This window comes from Dreissena polymorpha, chromosome 1 (genome assembly GCF_020536995.1).
Source record: "Dreissena polymorpha isolate Duluth1 chromosome 1, UMN_Dpol_1.0, whole genome shotgun sequence".
Classification (NCBI taxonomy): Eukaryota; Metazoa; Mollusca; class Bivalvia; order Myida; family Dreissenidae; genus Dreissena; species Dreissena polymorpha.
In genome coordinates, this window is record NC_068355.1 from 189,074,368 (window position 1) to 189,083,602 (window position 9,235).

Below are 9,235 nucleotides of genomic sequence, written 5' to 3' on the forward strand. Positions count from 1 at the left end.
ATAAACACATAAGTTTAACAATTTATACCAAACAACCCAACAAGAAAGTGTTACTTGTCATAATATACAGTCATGCGCCTTTTATGCTCACTAGAAACTATTTTTATACATATGTAATGTTGATCTTATCAATATCAATCTTATTTTATATTATGTGAAGTTTAATTTACCTTAAACTTAAATGTCTATTTTATTATTTTATCCATATTTCATGAAGTCAATGTCGAAACAATGACACCTGAGTTACTGCACTGATTACCATGGTACCATGTGGAATACTTAATTGTAACATGTACTGTTACAATTTTGTTACACGTATACACTATATGGGTCTTGTTCTGAGAAAACTGAGCTTAATGCATGTGTGTAAAGTGCCGTCCGAGATCAGCCTGTGCAGTCTGGACAGGCTAATCAGGGACGACACTTTACGATTTTTTGGTATTTTTAGTTTCAAGGAAGTCCCTTCGTATCGAAAATCAAGTTTTGGCGGAAAGTGTCGTCCCTGATTAGCCTGTGCGGACTGCACAGGCTAATCTGGGAAAACACTTTACGCTTATGCATTAAGCCCAGTTATCCCAAAACAAGGCTCAAATAGTTTCATCATGTGATCTTTATAAAAGTGGTATACTCTTCTTTTCTCTCTCTTCTCGCTATAGTCCCAAGCTGCAGAGAAAGAAAAAATACTGAAATAATATCACGTTATCATATTTATTGTAATAAAACGACGCCAAAGTGTGTCTGGTGCCATGTGGAGTACGTAGTTGTCACGTGAACTGTTACAATTTTTGTTACACGTATACACTATATGTTCATAAAGTGGTTCTATGATCAAACAATATAACGATTTCATAAATAATAAAGCACGTTTTGGCGGAAAAATCTCGATGGCATATTTCACTGAACCTGATTTCCTCGTTGTGATCATCCCCCAACTTGGGAATGTAAAACTCGTCTATTGCTTGTTTTATGTTGTAATGCCCACTTCATACAGAGAATATGTTACTATTCTATCATTGCATAATTTATCGAATCGGCTAGGCTTAACATACCATGGCCTGAAATGCGTATATGAGTGTTTTGACCCTTTACCACTTAGATACGTATTTTCAGCATGTGTAGTCCCTTAGAAAGTACTTTGAAATTAAAGGCCTTTCTTCAAGTGTGTAAGGCTTCCTTTCCAACACTTAGATACTGGTGAGTAGCAAACAGCATAAAACCTGAACAAATTGCGAGTTATTCCAAAGCTGTTCTGGTTTTATGCTGTTTGCACATAGTCATTTTCACTTTGCTTCTGAATGGGAGAGGGTTTAATATTATACTGCGGGGTTGATATATACGTGAATTCTTCAGCAAATACAAAAGCTTTTTACAAGTAAAAAGAACTAACGTAATAAAAAGTATTTAAAAACATCTTATCCTAATGCTCACGCACGCGCATTGGCAATAATCAAATTGTAGTTCGGCCGAGTTAGATACATTGCTTCTTTCAAATCAGATAGTGTTGCAATCTACTATTGTTCTTATCACTTTCTCGCTTATATGGCTGGAATGTGAGCGGCATTAAAAAAGGTATTCAAGGTCATACAATGGCGAAAAATACGAATCTCGGAATGGACGTCGCCAAATTGTCTGTCACGTGATTGCATCCCACTTTTATTTATAATCTGAATTAGCCTGTTAACAGATTTATTTCTGAGAAAACTGGGCATAATGCTTGTGCGTAAAGTGTCGTCCCAGATCAGCCTGTGCAGTACATTTTCGTTAAAATGAAGTCTCTTCTTAGCAAAAATCCAATTAATGCGGAAAGTGTCGTCCCTGATTAGCCTGTGCGGACTGCACAGGCTAATCTGGGACGACACTTTGCGCACATGCATTATGTCCAGTTTTCTCAGACTCATTTAGTCCAGTTACACAGGACTATGAAATATCGATTGAATGGTTTCAATGTAAAATTGTATTGTTGGTTTATATCAAATCGCTCCATTGGTGCAAAATGGTACCACATACCGTTAAATTTAAAGTACACAAGGTACCTTTTAGCACCATGGGTCGAAATAAAACTATGAAGCGCACGCGGATGAAATTGATAAAGACTGATCCTTTTATGCTACTTTGACTTTTGAGCTGAAAATACTGCCTATGATTGGTCGGGTAAGTAAGGGCATAAGATTGCTGATGATGGGCGTTAGGTTACTAAAGTTAACATATTATCAGAACTGTTAAAATAACTATATTGACTGTGATCTGTGAAAAAGAGGTTAAATGCATTTGCGTAAGTGTCGTCCCAATCTGGGATGACACTTTACGCACATGCATTAAACCCCTTTTTTACAGAGCATGACCCCTTTATAATCTGCTCTTGGTCTGCCATCCACGAGTGTTATTTGAAACCTTGGCGTTGACCCATGCCAAGTTTTGTTTTTAACTATGACTTGCAAGATTCAAAGGCTAACACTGGGACGGATGATTTAAGTCTATAAGTAAGGGAATAAATAATATATACCCATCACGTAGTTGTTAGATCATCAGGGGAATATAAGAGGAGACTAAAAGTTGATACGCTCCGCTTATGGAAATTACAGATAATTTTCATAGTTCACAAGAGGTCTCTTAAAAGAGAGTTTTATCGTCCATGTTATCGCGATAAAATCTTCTGTCTACATTACCTGCACATGAATATGTAATGAATTTCAAAACGGAAGATTACAGATTAGTTCTGAAGTTTTGGAATCCTACCTTTGCGCAGAGACCCATCTATACAAAAAGTATACATGTGTATGCAGCTTTATAACAAACAAAAAAACAACAACATTATTTTAACGTTGGCGCGTATTTAATTCGGTATATTGAAATTCCTATAAGCTTCTTAAAAACAAACAACAGTTTGTTTATGACGTGAAACCCAAGTGTTTTCGTTCAAAGAATTATTTTAAGTGTATTTAAAATATGTCATGCATTAACACATTTATGCCTAGCGTCTAGAAAAAAGGCCTTGGCAAACAGCGCAGACCCAGATGAGACGCCGCTTTAGGCGTCTCATCTGGGTCCGCGCTGTTTGCTTACAGGAATTTCTGTAAGAAATATTCTAAATATATAAATAAAAATACTAGACATCCCTAATTTTGGAATGAAATTGATCCAATTTAGAATATAATTGGAGAGTCCACTGGGCATACATGGATTAAAAGTCCCAGTGGTCTTAGTTGCGCTATGGCTTTAAACTCCCTATTGTAAACACTATTTTCATATGACAAAATGTTCTTCCTTTGATATTGTATCCGCATTTCTTCTTCCCACATGCTTCAATAGCATAACTTTGATTTCCGATTCTTCTTAAATTATTAAAAGCGACAGTTTTCCCTCATGACGTCATCAAACGTTACTAAAACAAAACTTTTGTTGTTATTGAAGTATCTGGTTGACACATTCATTTCCTCGCATTTTCAATTTCGACCGCCGAATTTAAAAAAAAGTACCAGCGTGCACTCCTCCTGTTCAATATTATGGGCACAAAATACGTTTCACGAAATACGTTTCCTTTCATGTTATGCTCAATTATTCGTTTACTAATGAAACGCTATTTTCTACCACTACATTATTGCAGTTTATTGTAAGTGATGTTCCGAATAAGAATTGTATTTCGATAACAGAAGCTCTGAATTATAAGTTCTGTTAATTTATAACTTAACTGTACATAAAATGTACAAGCTTATTTTAATTTTGCACACACCATTACTAATAAGTGCTGCGATTCATTCGAAAGATCCCATGAGACCACATTTTAAAAGGCATTCTGACAAAGATTAAATACGGGCCGTACTCTGTGAAAAGGGGTTTGATGCATGTTCGTAAAGTGTCGTCCCAGGTTAGCCTGTGAAGTCCGTACAGGCTAATCAGGGACGACACTTTCCGCTTTTACGGTATTTTTGGTTAGCAGATAGTCTCTTCTTCTAAAAAAACAGTTGATGTGCCTCTTAACAAAAAGTTTAAATAATCAAGCTCGCGTAACGAGAGCCTACACGATTGCAATGTGAATATTTAAGTCGTGTTCTGAGAAAATTGGGCATAATGCATGTGCGTTAAGTGTCGTCCCAGATTAGCTTTGTAGCCGCACAGGCTGATCAAGGACGACATTTTCAGCTTTAATAGAATGTTTTGAGTAAAGGAAGTCCCTTTTTACCAAAAATCTAGCTTAAGCGGAAAGTGTCGTCCCTGATAAGCATGTGCGGACTGTAGGCATATGCATTAAGCCCTGTTTTCTCAGTACACGACTCATATTATTATCGCAATATCATTTATGAACATGACTGATAAATGTTATAAAACATTAAATACTTCTTATGTTCTTACTTCATGGAAAATTCACGAGCAAATTAACGCCAAAACCGACAAATTGACTCGTGTTTGATATATAATTAATCACAATTTGTCCATGTTTCCTATGAACGAATTTGCACAAATTGATTGGGATTACACAACTGAGTACCTGTTTTGAGTACATGAAAGCAAAACATTATTTGCAATTGAAACAAAAACGTTACGTTGTTATGCTCGACTTCGTTAGGAATGTATTAAAGTCGATAATACAATATCGTTTTATCGATTTATAAATAGTAATACGATCGTATATACGCGTAAGTCCTCAGCAAATTTTGACTGTACAAACAGTATATGCATGGGTATAAAGCGTTCAGTGTCGCGATGTTCAGGGACTGTTTCTTCTGAACTTGTATTCAAGCTTATTATAAATTAACGTTTAAATTGCCAGTTACATAGTACGCTATTTGCTGTTTTCAGTAAATAAAGCCTTAGTTGTTTATTTTATAAGCATTCGCTATTTAAATGGTATGTTGGTCATGAAAACAGAAAAAAAGATTTATCAAAATTGCAAAAACGCGAACTTCACGAGGCAGTCAGCAAAACAGAACAAACTGGTTAAACAGTAACAAATTACATGCAAACACTTTAAACTTACATACGATTTTTAAAGCACATAATCGGAAAGACTGACACAAACTATTTGTTGCAAAATGAGAACTTTTGTGGTTTTTTAAAAACCTTCTTATCGCCGGTTTTAACCATTAATCATGTGAAAGCATTTCTTAAGTATGTTTTCGTTTTGTATGTATCATATCGGCCGTGATCTGGAAAAGGGGTTTGATGCATGTGCGTAAAGTGTCGTCCCAGATTAGCCTGTGCAGTCCTTACAGGCTAATAGGGACGACACTTTCCGCCTAAATTGGACTTTTCTTAGAATATACTTTCTTCAAACTATTATTGTAATAAAAGCTGAAAGTGTCTTCCCTGATAAGCCTGTGCGGACTGCACAGGTCAATCTGGGACGACACTTTACGCACATGCATTAAAACCTCTTTTCACAGAGCACGGCTCATATGTATGTGTCTGTGGCTTTAGTATAAATCCCTCTTTCTCACGGAATCATAGTCAATAAGATGCCAGTGTTTTGAACGAGGGTGCATCCATGACGTTCAGTTACGGGTTGGTTGGCGGAAGATCGTGTTTGTGATCAGCGGTTCTTGCTTCGCGCATGTTTGGGGCAAAAGAAGACCATTCATGTTGCATTGGTCCACTCCATTGTGTCCAAGAACTCGGTAATGACGGTATGAAGGTCTGCGTAGAACTTTGGTTTCACTTCTTCTGGGTTAAGGCTTAGGAGCTGAGCATAGAACGATGCTTCCTTCCTTCCATAAATGGGAGCTTACTGGGAAGTCTACGATGTCAATTCCGTATCTGACGAGTTCGTTCCATATCAGAGCTATTCTAGTGTGGTATGTCTGTATCGTAACTGCGCACAGGTTTGCGCACGTAAAATACGTCTAATGTGAGAAGAACTCGTTCTATTTGTTTTCTTTTTGTTCCGACTGCTGGTGTAGGGCCCCTTCCAGCCGCGATAAGCAGTCTTGGGAAGGTTTGAGCGAGCAATTATTAGGACACCTTTTCTAGCCCTTTCCTCATACCTGTAAGTGAGCAGTGCATTCTTAAAGAGGGCTGCTCAGTCGTCTATGGATCTGCCGGACTCCACTGCTGCTCCTTGTAACTTAAGGGGGAACCAATGACCTAGACCGCCTGCGTGCAGGATTACGCCTACGGCTTCCAGTGTGCCCGCATATGCCGGTTCGTCGTTCGCCCGTCGCCACAGCACTTGTTGTTCTGATCGATGGGGCGAAGTTGATGATGGCAGAATGACTTGTGTGATGACTTATATTTCAGTGAGGAAGATTTTCGCAGTTCGTCGACGAACAGGGTCGAGACGGCTTGAGACAGAGACGGATGTAGTGGACTTCCACGATTTCTTTTATGTCTTGTCGTGCCCGTAGCGTGCCACAACGCCTTGCTGAGAATCACCTTCTTGCCCATTGATCGTCTGGTGGTTCCTCCGCGCAGTCCGCCGATTCCAGTATTCACGCACTCAGGTAGAGATTCTTAATTCATCGAGGGTTTAAGAGGACCACCACGCTGGCATGAGTAGGTGCCGTCTTATTACGTTTCGAGTACTTGACACGTGATACCATTGGGCGTTTTTCTTTAATTAAATCCCGTTTTTATTTAAATTTTATCCAGAATCCCAAAGTACAGTTTTTTCCATAGACTTATTAAATGTTATAGAGTGCACGGGCATACATCACTCTGCAATAGAAACCTGCCATCTTAACTCGTTATATCAACATGCTCAATGATCACATTTCGTGTTTTAAAAGTCCTAAGGCCATTGATAAGCGCCAAATTATCCCAACCAGAGTTGTTCATGATTATGGATAATACGGTTTGTTTGCAATTTCAGATTAAACATAACAATTATCTAATGTGTGAACCCGCCCGTAAACTTGACCTACACGGTTGCCTGAGAAAATCAAAATTTGAGGATTCACGACTTATTCAATGCAGAAATAACTACCCTTTCTGGATATGTACATGTATTGTAATATTTTGACAAATGCTGGGTCAATTTTTAAGAAATAACACGATACACAATTCGCGTGACCTACGTTCATTTACATGTACATTAGATATGTACATTTCTAGAAAGGAAATTCATTTCTGCGTTAAATAAGACCGAGTTCATGGGAATCGATGCACAATAGATGAAGTTATGGATGTTCAAAGCGATGTTGGGTTGACTGTATATATATATATATATATATATATATATATATATATATATATATATATATATATATATATATATATATATATATATATATATATATATATATATTTCATGGCGTGTTTTTTTCACCGTTTACCTTTTCACGGAGGATTTACCGATTAAAGCGATATTTCAAAGTCAATGTAGTAATGTCTACATTTACATTCCGCCTTTATGTTATTTTTCGTTTAAATAAAGTCTTTTCTTAGCAAAAATCCAATTAAGGCGTAAAGTGTCGTCCCTTATTAGCCTGTGCGGACTGCACAGGCTAATCTGGAACGACACTTAACGAACATGCATTAAGCCCAGTTTTCTCAGAACGCGGTTCTTATATGCGTCGTGTAGGACATTCGTCACTTGTCTAAAATAAAAGAAAAGCGGATGGTTACCATAATTTCTGTCATGAGTATGCATCTGCATATAGAGTGATAATTCCTATACTCAGGACTTGTCCATCGTTGCGCGTGTCAATAAAATATCAAAATAATACTAAATAAAATGCATTGAATCAAACATTGTCCATATATGGACAATATACTCATGTTAAAGCATGAAAGGGCAGTGTATCGGGCATATCCATAGTTTGAATATTAGCTTTTTATTGGACGAGTTGATATCAAAGTAATAAACGCTCTCGAGTCCGTTATCTGGAACTAGAACCAGTACTTGGTGTTTATAGGGGTAATCGAAAGAACGCTCCCATAGTGGGGATCGAACCCATGACCTTCCGATCGCTGGGCGGACACCATATCCACTACACCACTGAGTTCTCTTAGTCTAAGGCCGCTAAGTCTTCAGTTGTAATACACGTATTTCAGGTGTTAGACTTAGAGACGTCGAGCTTTACGTCGGGTTATCGGAGGCCGGCTTTCAATCTCGTGAAGGGTTTAACCCTGGAGAGATCGGCGTTTCACACACGTTTGAGCTAGCTACACCGGTGTACGGACAGTGGGTACGGATTACGCGTAGCACTCCTAACGATGTACTCACTCTGTGCGAGGTTGAGGTGGAAGGTGCTCCGTACACTGCAGCCAATGGTTGGTGGCATAATTTGTAAATTTTTAAGATATTTATAAAACTATTATTTCTCGGTTTCATATTGAAAAATACAGAATGTATATGCAACTGGTCGGCGTTGGAACAGGCACATTACGTGAAAAAAACACGTGAATTTATATTTGAGGATACATGTATTAACTGACCAGTGCCTAGAAGACAGTAGATAGCGACAATGCCGCGGTCAAAACATATCCATACATGTAGAAACAAATCCTATTACAAATGCTTGTTCACGTTTTGACATGTTCTCGTTTACAGGCACACGTTATTCGGTTTTCCAAGGATATGTTCACATTGGCACTGCAATCGACGTTTCCGCGAAGGTCCTGTCAAATCTCCTCTGCGCATCAAGTTGTTCCAAAACAGAGAACTGCATCAGTGCCCACAACAACAAAGCGACCTTGACCTGCAGCCTGTTCGATTCCTTGGCATTTCATCTAAGAGACGTCGAAAATGACATCACTGTTGTCAACAGTATTGCCATAACAGAGAATTCAAGGGCAAAGTTGTTCGGGTCATAAACCGTCAATTTTTCTGTCGTGTGTTTCAAAGCCACGTTTAGCAAATTGCAAACATCACTTTATTCAACAAAACAAATGCGATAACCGCATCTATCACTAATATACATACAAATCAGCTGTACAAACAGTAGACACACCTTACTATATCACACGTTCCCTTAAGTAATGGCAATTGGTTATTTTCAAACCCGTCAGGCACAAGCCATTGATTCAGTACAAAACACTGCAGAACACAAAGAAAAATGATTTAAAATTCAGTCACCGCCGTAGGAACGGTCAAACTCGGTCAGCAGCTGGAGCTTGCGCGTCGCGACCGAGGCGAGAGTCACCCGCAGAAGATCTACTCACTTGTGCGGGTGACACTGCTAATCCAGCTGAGTCCATCACCCTCGAGCCGGACGTCTTCCACACTGCTGGGATTGCTGTCTTCTCCAATTTGCAGCGGACTTGTCACACGCTGTTTATCGTCGAGAGCTCGCTAACCCGG